The sequence below is a fragment of the Cavia porcellus genome, unplaced genomic scaffold, assembly GCF_034190915.1.
Source record: "Cavia porcellus strain 051 isolate PalLab524CR breed Dunkin Hartley unplaced genomic scaffold, mCavPor4.1 scaffold_30, whole genome shotgun sequence".
Lineage (NCBI taxonomy): Eukaryota > Metazoa > Chordata > Mammalia > Rodentia > Caviidae > Cavia > Cavia porcellus.
In genome coordinates this window covers 14,080,526-14,094,406 of record NW_026947513.1, presented here as the reverse complement: position 1 = coordinate 14,094,406, position 13,881 = coordinate 14,080,526, and positions in this window count along the sequence as shown.

Below are 13,881 nucleotides of genomic sequence, written 5' to 3'. Positions count from 1 at the left end.
TTCTTGAACATGTAAAAGTGTTTTATTTTACCTTCAGACACTCCAAATTTATTATCACCAAAATGTCACCTTGTCTCCTTTGCAATTAATTGCATGTGACCTTCTCAGATCACCTCCCCAAGTTTTCTTAAATGGAGTCTGATTTTTAAGCTATTGTTATGATTCTCTCTTTTGTAGCTCCTGAACTGTGTACAGGGAGTTTACCTTCTCCAAGTAACGTTTCTTTCTTCCTTCAAAAGCTTTACAACTATTGATGTGTATTCCTGAAGATGCAGCACCACTTCCACTGCCTCCTCTCTGTTTTCCTCATTGCTTTGTCCACTATTGCTAATCAGTTGTGAAGTCTTCTTTGCCTCTTGACCTTTCACCCCGTGATTCTTGAAAACATCTCATGCAGGTAGGTGACTCCTCTAATGACCAGTTTTCTCAGTTCCCTGACCTGGCCTCCAATTTTTTTGCACTGCCCTTCTGATAGTTACAAACTTGAACTTGTTATGTCAATAACTCTGCTATGTTCTATTCTTGCCTTCTATAGTTTCACAACTCTATTTCTTGTGCTGTTTCTGGATCATTTTTCCGAAGTACTATAATTGCATCAGTTTCTTTATCAAAATAAAACCTCTGAATTTCTAACATGAGGGTTTTCAGTGATTTTTACTCTTGATTTCACTTCAGTCCTTACACAAAAATTTGTTTTTTGGGAAACAAATTAAACCCACTTACTTCCTGAAAGATGTGGAAGAAAAGCCACATTTTTAGTTAACCAATTTCATCTTAAATTTAAGAAAATAAGTCTCAAAAATGCAGCTGCACCTTAAATGTCAACTTTGTTTCCATTAAATTTGCTTTCTTTATTCTCGGATAGCTATTTCCATCTTTCCCTTTCTTCAACCTTGACCCACAGTTGGTAATCCTGCTCCAAAATTTCAGAAAAAGAGTGATCCAATCAAATATGATCTTTCTCATTATTCTGTCATCGGCTGGACAGTCATAATTATACTTGGCTTCATAATCTTTAAATGTTTCTCTGTGGTCAGTTATCTTCCACATTCACCCTCAAGCTTTTATCACTCCACAACTATTTCACCTGTTACCAGAGGCAAACAAATGTGTGCGTTCATATACCCACCATGGTCTTCTGTCTCATTTCTGATGAAGTGCTGAGATTTTCTCCTCTGCCAATGACATTTTTAGTTCCTTAATCCAATTTCAAACATACCCTTTAGAATTCTTGTCAAAGTCACAGAGAGCACTTTCAGGGCCAAATCTGTGGAAGTTGCTTTGTCTTCATTTTAAGTCATTGTTCAGCAGTGTTTAATACAATTGACTTATTTGAAACATTCCTGCAATTTCTGAGTACTCCCACTCTGTATTCTTTAGCAGTCATTGTTTTACTTTAAATTTTTAAAGCATTCCAGGAAACATCCCTGTTGTCTGTATATTTTTGTTGTACAGCTACATTAAATCTTTGGTGATTTAACTTATACATAGGTAATTATGTATCCCAAATATATGTGTGTAGTTCGTTGCCTGTGTGTAATTAAAATATAAATGTAAAATTTATTACATATTTATTATACTTCAATATGTAAATTATAGCATTTTCTTATTACATACACTCAGTGTGTATCAGTGTATACCATCTACCAAACCTAATCTTTCATCATTTTTTCCCATTTCACAGTTCTGTCCCGGATAAGTTATAAGATTCTTCTTTCACTTTTTCACTCCTAATGTTTCCAGTGTACTGCAAAGGGCATTACTTATCAAGCACTACATAGCTAATGATGTCCATTAAGTGAATGGTTTCAAATAAAATAACTTCCATGAGTATTAAAGGTTAAATCACAATGTCCCTGAAAAGTGTCATGTGATCAGAGACAGATCTTTGAGAAGATGATTGGATCATGGGAGTGTCACACTCATCAATGGATTAATCCTTTGGTAAATTCATAATTGAAAATGCTACAGGAGATGGGGCCAGGATGGAGGAGCTGAATCTCTAGACAGAAAGAGCCATTCTCACTCCCCTTTCCAATATTAAAGTGCAAATCTTTTTTTTTTTTTTTTCTTTTTCATTTTTATCGGTACTAGGAATTGAACTCGTGACCGCCTGCTTGCAAGGCAGGTGCTTATGCCGCTGAGCTAAACCCCCAGCCCCTAAAGTGCAAATCTTTAGAGGATGTGTTTGGAGGGTGTGTTTTCTAGTTCTGGCTTTTCCTTGTCTCTCTGCTTCCTGGCTAGTTTGAAATGTGTGGGCTAATCTTCAAAATGGAAAAAAATAGAGACATCAGTTTTCTATTTCTACATAAGAGAACTTTGTCCTTATTTCTCTTTATTTCATGTCCATTCATCCCACTCTTTTGTTTACTTGAAACAATATATATATATATATATATATATATATATATATGCACATAATATTTTTTAATTTAAACACATATATTTTGATCACTCCTTGCATGGAACCATATAAATAAAGGCAGCGTATCACAGATAAAAGAGAAAATCAGTTATAAAGGGTTAAATAAATCTTAGAACCTTATAGAGTACAGATAAATCACAGAAAAATAAAATATATAAAACTAAAAAATCATTGGTGAAGTATCATTCAACTTGGACAATTTTTTAGTTAATACCTTCAGCATTAGGTAACACTATACAAAACTAAGAAAAGTAATTATAATGGGTAATAAATGTCAATAAGGTAGAGAAAATTATATCAATAATTCCTTATCATGCTTGCTGTTCTACATGTATTATGCCATTGTAATCCAACCATTATTTGGCTAAATTAACTTTTTTTCATACTTTCAAGTAAAAGAAAGTGCTGTTTAAAAATCATATCAAGAATTGTAGGATGAACATTTCAGAAAATTATTCAACAGTGGTATTTTTAACTATTACATTTTTTCTTACTCCCCTATTTGGAACTCAGTTAATGATTTGCAATTAAAATTATTACAAACTTTTTGAAAAAATATGAGTTCTAAAGAAAATTAGAATTGAAATATTTTGCTTACTTTTTTCTTGCAAAAACTGCCTTAGTTAAAATTTTGGGGAACTGCTGCATCAATTGAGATAGAAAATCTTGAATTCCAAGAACATAGATTCTTATGTTCTCAAATCGAGGTGTACGCTATTTCTCTCTAATAATTTCGTACCACAGTGTAATTGATTTTTTACTGTTGAAAGTCAATGCCATTTTTAAAAGATGGCTTTTGTTTATGCTCAGGTTCTAACAGCTCCTTAATGCAAGATTGTTTGTATTAGTATCAGTTAAGCTTCCTTAAAGTTGAAATCAGGATTTACGTATTTGATGACTAATTTTATTCTCCAAGACTTTGAAGAAATAAAAAGGGGATATGGGATGGATAAAGAAGGATATAGAAGGGGACATAAACATAGTTAAGCTCTAATACAATATGTATATGTACCAATTACTCCAGGTGATTGTAATTACTACATATCACAGACATACACTAGTAAAAACGTATGTTAAATAAGCATATATATGCCATGTATATTTGAGTCAGTTGGGCAGATATAATAGAAAACTTAAATAGACATCAAAGTAAATGCATATTCAAAGTAACAAAGCAATTTCAAATGGTAACTATTGAAAAATAGGGCCTCCACTATCATTAAGGTCTGAAATTTAAAACAAATGCCTTCTAATGGGTTCCCACCCCACTCCACCCTGCTAAAAATAATATAGCAATGTTCAGCTTATTTTTTATTTGAATGTAATACAAGTTACTACTAATGAAAAATATTAAAATTGTTAGACAGCAAAGTTAATGCACCGTGTATCATAATCTCAATGGAATGTCCACAAGTTACTGGAGTACTAGATATAGACAAGAAAGACTTACAAAAAGGAAACTGTTAAAAATACAAAAATTTCTCTTCAACAAACTAAAAGGAAGTAGTAGTAAAAATGAAAACAATGCACATATGCTTTAAAATACTTTTGAAATAATGGACTAGATCATTTGGGGAATTTTTTGGACTTTTAAAATATTTCCTATTTGTGTATCCAGTGTGTTTAAAAGCAAGTTTTCTGATTCCTAACCTAGACCTTTGTCAAGATTAAAATTTTATATAAAGAATATTACAGTGATGTAGTAATCACTTGAAAGGTTAACTGGTTGCTTAATCTGGGTAAGGCATACAATTAAGTATAGTGAGTTAATTGCTTCATTTCTCACAGTAGTTCTCATAAAATGTTAAGAACTGGTGGTAAACTTAATGCCAGCTGGATTACATCAGGATGCCATTGAATGAAGATACTCCACCTGAGGAAAGTTGCCAGGATAAATAGGTGGAGAAGAAGGAGGCGTTGAGGGTTGAGGCCTTAAGGAGGCATTGTCTCCTCCTAGCAGTTGCTGTCTGAGCTGTTTGTTCTCCTGGAGAAGCCTTGGTCCTCACATTGAGCACTGCTTCCTGGCTCTGGAGGGGAAGACATGTGCTGCTTGGTTTCCAGGATGAACTGGTCACGCTGCTTCCTGGCATGCACCCAACTATGCTTGACCTAGGAGGAGCTCGGGGCCTCTGTGTCACTGAGGACGGCTGTGGTGCCTTACAGGATAGCCCCAGTCTTTGTTGTAAGTGTGACTTCTTGGCTGCAGTGTAGAACCCTCATCCCACTAGCACAGCTCCTTCATCCTACTGGCATAAACTTTCTGGCTTCCACCGCTGACCCTTGGGTCTTCCTGGCACGGATCCATAAAAGAGACTGGCGTGAGTCCTTCTTGTGGGCTCTGGACCTCCAGTTGGACTCGTGGGAGGCATTGTCCTGAGCTCTGGGTTTTTATCTGGACTCCTATGGGACATGTGCTGTGGAGTTTAGGCTCTTGTCTAAATAATCTATGTCTTTGGTGTTGCTGATTAATTTCCTGAATTTTCCCGTTAACTCCCGGTGACCATTATAAAAATATTATAAACTCCATGCCTTGATCGTAATTGTTCTGTGTACAACCCCTGACTACAACATAATAGATAAAAACAAATATTTTAGAGATTTCTATAAAATAAACTTGGAAATCGTTCACCAAATCACAGAGAGTATATAATGTAGAGTAACAATGCCCAAGACTGAATGACCACTTATCCGCTTTGAGTTTTTATGATTTGTAAATTAATATGTTACACATTCTCACATTTTTCACTTGAGATTTATCTTAGCATTCTTAGATTTTCATGGAAGAACTGATAACAGATAGTGCCTTGGAAATAGTATTTCAAATATAGACATTCAAAATTTAATTTTCAATGTAGCTATACCATTTATTTGGCAGTATCATGTATCTGCCACTTAACATTTTATTTCATAAACAAATATTGTATCTCTCTCTCTCTCTGTCTCTATCTTTCTGTCTGTCTCTCTGTCTGTTTCTCTGTCTGTCCGTGTCTCTCTCTCTCTCTCTCTCTCTCTCTCTCTCTCTCTCTGTGTGTTTTAATTACAGAAAGGGTAAAATAATTTTCTGAATTGTCTTCCTCAAGATCACATAACCTAATTCAATATTACTTCCAAAGTACATTTCAGTACTCACCACTTGCTGAACCTGGGCTAGTTTTTGTAAATTTTCAGTAATGCACACTGCTAGGAGGTCACTGTCACCTTTGGAGACTCTATAATCACAATGAAAGTGACTCGGCCTGTTCAATTCAGCCCTGTTGCTTTCCTTCACCAGTCATACTCGGAAACTTCACGCACAAATTTCAAAAAGGATAGATAATGTTTTGCATTGTATAATAATACGCTCAGGTTTAGTTTAAAACCATTTGCATTGGGGTTGGGGATTTAGCTCAGCACCCTAAGTGCCTGCCTTGCAAGCAGGCAGTGGTGAGTTTGATCCCCGGTACTGATAAAAAGGAAAAAGGCAAAAAACAAACAAACAAACAAAAAACATTTGCATCTGCAAAAGCCAGCGATGCATTTCTTTCTGAGTATGAACAACAATTATCAGGCAGGCTCCTGTTTAAAAGCAGAAGAAATAGTGTTCTATTTTGGCTTGCTTTGCTTTCCTTTCAAACAGTTTGAAAAAGGTAAAACACAAACTAACTTAACTCACATTGAAACAAGTAATTTTGTTTCGTATCATAGAATTTTAATGAGATTAAAGAACTTTTTAGATAGACAGTGACCTTGACAGGTACATGGATCTTGTGACACAAGGATACTTAATGATAGGTTATTCTTCCTCTGAAGTCTGCCATTTCCCTTTATCCATGGGAACTTCATTAAATTAAAGGATGTTATGGAAAATTGAGGTTGTTGATCAGCAGAGATGTTCTAAACAGCATTTTGGCCTAATATTTTGAACGTAAAGTTCCTATTCCATATATTTAAATGACCCAATAACTCTTGGAGGAAGTATATATAGACCAAATTACAGCTTTGTTTCTAATTTTTTTCCTCTGTTTCGTTGATCTATATGTTGTTCTTTATGTGAGTACAATGTTGTTTTACACATAACTTTGTATTCCAGCTCCCTTTTCTGTAGCTTCCAAGAGCCCTCCATGACCCCTAAATCAGAGATGGATTTTAAATGTTACCAAATGTATGTTAGCATGCATCATGACACTAATAGTTTTTATTTAGCAAACAATATATTTTTGATATTTGTAATATTTTGAATATCATCTCCAAATTTCATTCTGAATTTAACTTTCACAGTGATTGCATTGTTGGGTGGGACCTTTGAGGAATAATTAGGTCATTAATGATTCATCATCAATCAAGACTGTTATTAAGGAGTGGAGCAGTTACTGCAAGAATGAGTTGTTAATAGAGTTAAGTTAGCTTTGATGAAAAACTTTTTGCTTCTTAAAATTACAGTTCATATTTTCTATTCATTTTTTGCACACAGGTGTTTGGAAAACATCAATTATGTTGTAAATGCTTCCATAAATTTTATCATTGCACTATGTTTGATGGGAAGGATTGTTAGGTGAATTTGTTTTTAGTGACTTCAATTTTACTACACATTGAAAATATTTTCTGGATTGAAAACTGAGTTATGGTTTAAAGATTTTTATTTATTTATTTGATGTATACCAGGTACTGAACTCAGACATCTCGACTGTCAGGCAGGCATTTGTGCCACTGAGCTATATTTCCAGCCCTTAGTTTAAAGATTTTTAAATGTATCACTATAATCTTAGTTGAAGTTCATTATTTCCTAATTTCTGCATTTAAAATCATATCATTGTGTATAAATCATTGATTCAGAAAAATAAATCAACATCAAATTTTTAAAAAAATTTGGCGGCAAATAAAGAGATCTTTAATTATCAGTTCACATCATAGAATTATCACTATAATTATAATTAAAACATCTACCATGCACTAAGTATGTTTAGGCTATTTTATATACAAATTTGATACAGATAAAATTAGAAAGTAAAAATATACCATTTCACTTTCATAGAAGACAAAAATAAAGTTTCTGTGTACTATTAAGTGATTCAATATTTTCTCCAAGGTACACTCCATTAATTAATGATAAAATCAGAGGTTTTACAGAAAAGAGTAAAAATTAAATCAGCTTACTAGCTTATGCATTTTAGGAAAGCTTTCCATCTTGCCTGTTCATTAATTTCCTCATTATATATTCTTTTTATACTGCCACTAGAATCCCTTGTTTTGAGCCTCTGGCAATGATTAGCGTGCTTATGTTTACACTCCATGGAATGTGTTTCTGAATTTGTGCTGCATCACATGACTTATGGGAGTCAAGTTTGTAGACATCTGTTATTGGAAAAGTGGTCTCCAAAAATTCTGTCTATCCTCATCATCACCTGATACACCAAGAGAGAATCTTAAAGTAAACAATACACTCTGAGTATTACGCTGTATGGATACAGGTTTATTAGTTGTAAGCAAAACATACTCCAGTGGAAAATTCTGGTGAAGGAGGCAAAGTGTATATAAGGGAGGAGGGTCATGAAACCTTTCTGTATATTCCTATTTTATTGGCAACCTAAAACTTTCCTAAAAATAGTCTAATAATAATGTTTAAAATGACACAATTTCAGATTTCTCTCATTTTGCTTCTCTCTTGATTGACTTTTCACTGTGTCTTTTGTCTTACTAAATTTAAATTGTTCCTTGACATAATCCAATAATTTTGAATTCAGGCTGTGTATGAGTGTGTGTGTGTGTGTGTGTGTGTCTCTGTCTGTGTGTCTTGATCATGCACACACACGCATGCACGCTCATGCACACACACACAAAGATGCACCCGACACACAGGCTTCGTTTCTTTTGTATTAATTACTACATTTGTAGAAGCAGCACTTTACAACCTTCTCGGGAAGTGGGTACACTTGTAGCTTGGTTCTTCTATTAAAAAAGAAGAACCAAGCTATAAGTGTGGTACTGATGATATTGTTAAGCTTATCTCATGTTTATGGCTATCACGCTTGCATTCACTGAGGTTATTATGTTCTGTATACGTCATATATTTATTCTACTTATTTCTCTTTTCCCTCCCATCTTCTCTTCTCACCCATAAACTCTTGGGTCTCTGCTCATTTTCAAGAGATCTCTCCAAACCCTCATCTTTTCTACCCATCTTTCATTGTGGTAATTATTTGTACTTTGACTTATTCAAGTGACAGCTGTATGGTGTATAGGCTTGTATGTCTGCTTTGTTTCACTCATTATGTTTTCCAGGTGCATTCATTTTCCTATAAATATATTAAAATTTTTTTTGAAAATCAATACAAACTTGAAAAGTGTCTGTGTGTGTATGTTCTATGTGTGTTGCTTGAAAATTTCTCTAAAGATGAATAAAAATATGTAGTCTTGATCAATAATCATTGAAAATAATCTGAATTTGTCTTAAGTTATTTGTTCAATTTCTACCTTTGGTCCCCATCACACTGATTCTTGCTTTACCTTATCAGCAAACTGCACATAACTCCTTTACAGTTTCTGTGATTTCAGGAAATCCCTGTGATTTATCAGTCCCCACAAGCCCAGTTAGCTCACTCATATTCCAGGACACTATTATTCCAATTTGCATTACAATCCTGGAAACTTCTCGCTGTAAAACTTTCTTAAATACCACAATACAGGTTTAAATTATTTGTCACACAAAGTACTCTATCATATCACTGTCTCAAATTGAAGGATCAAAAATGCAATGAATATTTATGACATAAATGTTCTAAAATACATATATGTTGAATGCCCTAATTCTTATCTAATCTTGTGAGATACACATTGTTGCTATCTTCATTTTATCGTTCAAGAAGGCGGAATTCAACGTGTTTAAGAACTTTGTTCAACATCGGTCAGAAAGTTCGTAGCAGCACTAACTAGCAGGGTCCCCTAACAGCTCTTGCTCTAGAATCTTTGTGGGACTTCCCAACACCACATCCCTTCTTGCATGTTCAAGGACTTTGCTGATTCTCTCAATACCTTTTTAACTACCTCTACTTCATTACATTGAAAATTTCCATTCTACTCTTTTAATCATACTTTTCCTTTTACATTCTTCACACTTAACTGATTTAGAATTGTTTCATTAAAAATGTAGCATTTGTGAATGAATTATTTCATTAGCTGATAAGGCATTATTGTTACAGATATTAAACAACCAGTATGCTGATGGTTTACATCATTTAGAGTCACACAGCATAGTTTACAGACTTTTATTTTACTTTATTATTTATGATATGTGTGCTTTTTAAATGAGTTTAAGTTTATTTACAATATAAAACAGAGATATGGTTAGCTCTTGCATTAAAGATTATATGTAAACTTATCCCTAGGCATTCAAAGAAGATACGCAGGGGAGAGAGAAGAAAATGGATTAAATTTGACATGAGTTATGCAATCACTAATGCTCATATAAGAATTCACCTCTATTCAGGTTAAAAGTGGGTCAAATAAGAAGTTTCAAACATACACTCTAATTTATGATTAATATTTAAAACCACTTCCTTTATTTCTGTTTTTATTCTTGATATATTTTAGTGTTTAATGAATGTCTATTTGACATTTTGTTCTACTCTTTTATAATCCTGCATCAATTCCTTGATAGCTAAACTCAGCTTGTTCTCAGCTTTGACTTTGGGTACTGCCTCAAATTTTATTCCAGGTCTTTATTTATTTATTTATTTATTTATTTATTTATTTATTTATTTATTTTTAGCTCTTTCCTGAACAATATATCTGTCTCTGTCTGTCCTCCTGAATCCTGGAATCACTGAACAATCACAACTTACCTTGCCTTAAAATTCAGTCCAGGAACTCTCAAGAACTTTTCTTCATAAAAGTGAAACTTCCTTAATGCTTGGTATTTCTATAATATGTAAGTGTCATGCAATTTTTATTTAATGAAATGGCCATAATTTAAAATAATTTTACTGTCTTGTAACCAGGACAGAAAGAAGAGCATAAAGATTTACTTGAGCTTCATTACGCTCATACCCAACATTTCAGGAGAACTTAAGTGAAATGTAAATACAAACCTCGGTTATTATTTAAGGAGTCTTCTTTAAACTGTAATAAATATCTTCTCTTTTTTGTATGCTTTCAAACATATTTGTGAGTGATTATCTGATCCATATGTCAGTTGATTGGAAATATAAGTTAATATGCTGAATGCTATGGCTACAATTGCTTGGCCAGGATTCTGCTTACCATGAAATAACTGAATAACTTGAGTTGAACAGGTAACTCTTCTCAGGGTCTTATGATCCTTCACTACCAACCTGATGCCTCAGAAAAAGAAATGAAAAACAAAAACAGAAATAAAACTTTATACCGTGTAGGATTCCTCAGACAAATACTTCCAAAATCAATCTACTATTTTATGGCATTACTTGTTAAACTGAAATTTTATATTTGAAATATTGGGCACAGATATTTCTCTTATGGTATTTTGGAGGGCTTGTTTACTATAGTGGACACTCATATCTTCATGTTTGTAAAGAAATATCTTTATGCCATTGAATGAATACGCTCAAGGAAACCATAACTTTAAATAAAATGTATGAGAGTAAACATCTTGCTTCAAAACCAGTGCCTGTTATTAGAAAGCTTTTCTTTTTGAAGGAACACTATCAGCACATGAGACTCCTGTAAAACTATATATTAATGAGCTATTTTAAATATCAATTACTAACAGTCTTATAATTGAGTATATAAAACTGAACAGAATCACAATGCCATATTGTGATGTGACCAACACCCAGGAAAAACATATTCATCACTGAAAAGTCTACCTGCTTGTATTTTAGAGAAAACTTTGTCATTTCATCATAATAGTTCTTTCTATAGATACAAGTCTGCATAAATCTCTCTCAAAATTTTTAACTCAGAGGACAAGATTATTGTATCAAGGTAATATTATATTTTCTTATAGTCTATTTATTTCATATACAATGTTTTAAGAACTTAACATACTTTTGTGACACATTTCTTTAGCAAATGTAAGTCAAAGTTTCATTATAAACGTTTTACCATTTATCTAGTAGCAAATTTTCTTATAAATGTTCTAGTATCTTTAAATATTAACTGCTACCTAAAAGTAATGTTCACACATCACATAGCAATTATAGACTAATTTCCATAAAAATTCAAATACGAATAAATAAACATAAAGTAGATAAATTTTTGAATATTAGATTAAAACACTTGGCATAGAAAAATAGCCTTTGAGTGAAATCCCTAACTCCAATGAAGCAAATTACACTTAACTTCCTATAGTAAAATGGAAACTGAAGAGTGAATTTTATGTAAATATCAACACATTTTATCTGTGGAATTCAGGAAATCGCCTACTTCTGTTTCTTAACTCTGAGAGGATTCATATTCAGACCTCAATTATACATAATTAAACTACCTAGAAAAGGGACTGTGGTATGTTGTATGCCTAAATACTATTTTATACATAATTTAAAAATCCTTAAGAAATCCATGATATTTAATGTCAACATTTTTGCTGTGATTTAAATAAAATATTTTAAAAGCCAAAAGCTATAATGTCTGAAATGTAGTTATTATGCAGTAAATACACTCTAAAAATAACTTATGACTGTCAAATTTAAATATGATCTGGAGATATTTGGGATATAACAGAGATCTCATTTTTGACTCTATTAATAGTTGATTTTTTAGAAAAATTCTAAGCTTTAGAATTAAACAACTTCAAGCAAGGCTTAGCTGCACATAAAGAATAAAGTTTTAAGATTTTTCAAAATTCTATTAATAATTTCAATCTGAAAATGTTGACGTGTTTTAAATATATGGCTTTGACACTACCAAGAGTGAGTTTAAGGGCAAATGAGCTGCCCGTCAGGAAAGATTAATTTAGATAACATGTGGATAGCAATATTCGAGTTGAAAGGTAATCAAATTGCATAATCAAAGCACTCTCTTGAGACACATCATCCAGCTTAGTTATGTCTTGATACATAAATTACATGTCTTGTCAATTCAATATCCATCTTCTCTAAAGTCCAGAGATAGGGAATAAGAAGAACAAATGAAAACTTACCCTTTCTAGTCTGATGTGAATGTCCACAAGTATTCATTTTTTAAATCAGCTTATGTGCTTTGCACAGAAAATAAAATTTTGTTGGTAAATGAATAAGTCAAAAGACAAGTAGAAGATATATAGTCTATATTCCAAATTAGCATTAGGAAAAACATAACTACTGTAATTTAATAAATTTGAATTTGAACAAGTTGGTGTTCTCCATATCATATTAGTGTAAAAATTTTATACATATCTACACATTTGTAACATATTGTATCTGAACATAGGACAGATACTTATAAATGGAAATACAAATGCAAGGATAATTATACATTTTCATTAACTAATATGAGTCAATTATTTATCATTTATACATACTTTTGTGAGCAACTGCTTTCAACATAAAGTCATAATATGCACTAGCTGTAGAAAATAACAGTGAATCCAAACAGGTATAAATTATGGTTTTCAGATAGGATCTATTTTAATGACAATGAATACACACACATTTGATCTTGATTAAAAATAGAATAAGTATAGCAAAGCCAACAAATAGGCCTCAATCACACTTATTTTACAATATCAGCATAACCTTAATTTAAGCAGCTCTTCTATTGTGATAATCACCTATCATACTGTTAAGGATGTAATTACTCTGTAGACAGATTTGAGAATTGGTGTCTACTTTGAATAAGAAATTAGAGAAAGTTCATGAAAAATGAAAAGTTCAAAAAATCCAAGATAAATATAACACCAGGAGCTACAAAGTATCATCTCAGCTAAATAATGAAAGATTATTTACTAAAAATGATACATTGATAAAGAAGTAGTCCAATCACCATGTACTGTTGATGGTTAAAACTTCATTTAAAAAATACTCATCTATTTAAACCTATCATTTCACACTAGCTACAGATAGTCTATGAAATTTACTTTCAAGATTATTAAATCTTAGATTTAGTGAATAATTCATATGAAATTATTATGCATTTGGTTATGAAAAAATTAACTCCCAATATCACAGAAAATCTTAAGAATCTTTAATCAAAAAATACTAATTTTCACAAAAAATTATTTTTTAAAGAGTTTAAACAGTGTTAATCATTAAATGATTATTCAATATGAATAATGTTTTAAGTGGCAAAAAGCTGTAATTATATACAATTTGCTTTATTTTATGAAAATCAAAATATCATAACCAAATAACAAATATTAAGAAGAATGAAGTAATTTTAAAAAATCATTACGAAGATTATAAGAAAAATTTAATTGCATATTTTCTTCAATATTAATCTGATTTTAAGCAGAATTCCAAACCTCCTACGTTTTTGTTTTGTACCATTTTCTTCTGAAAAATATTTCAATCATGTGAATGATAATC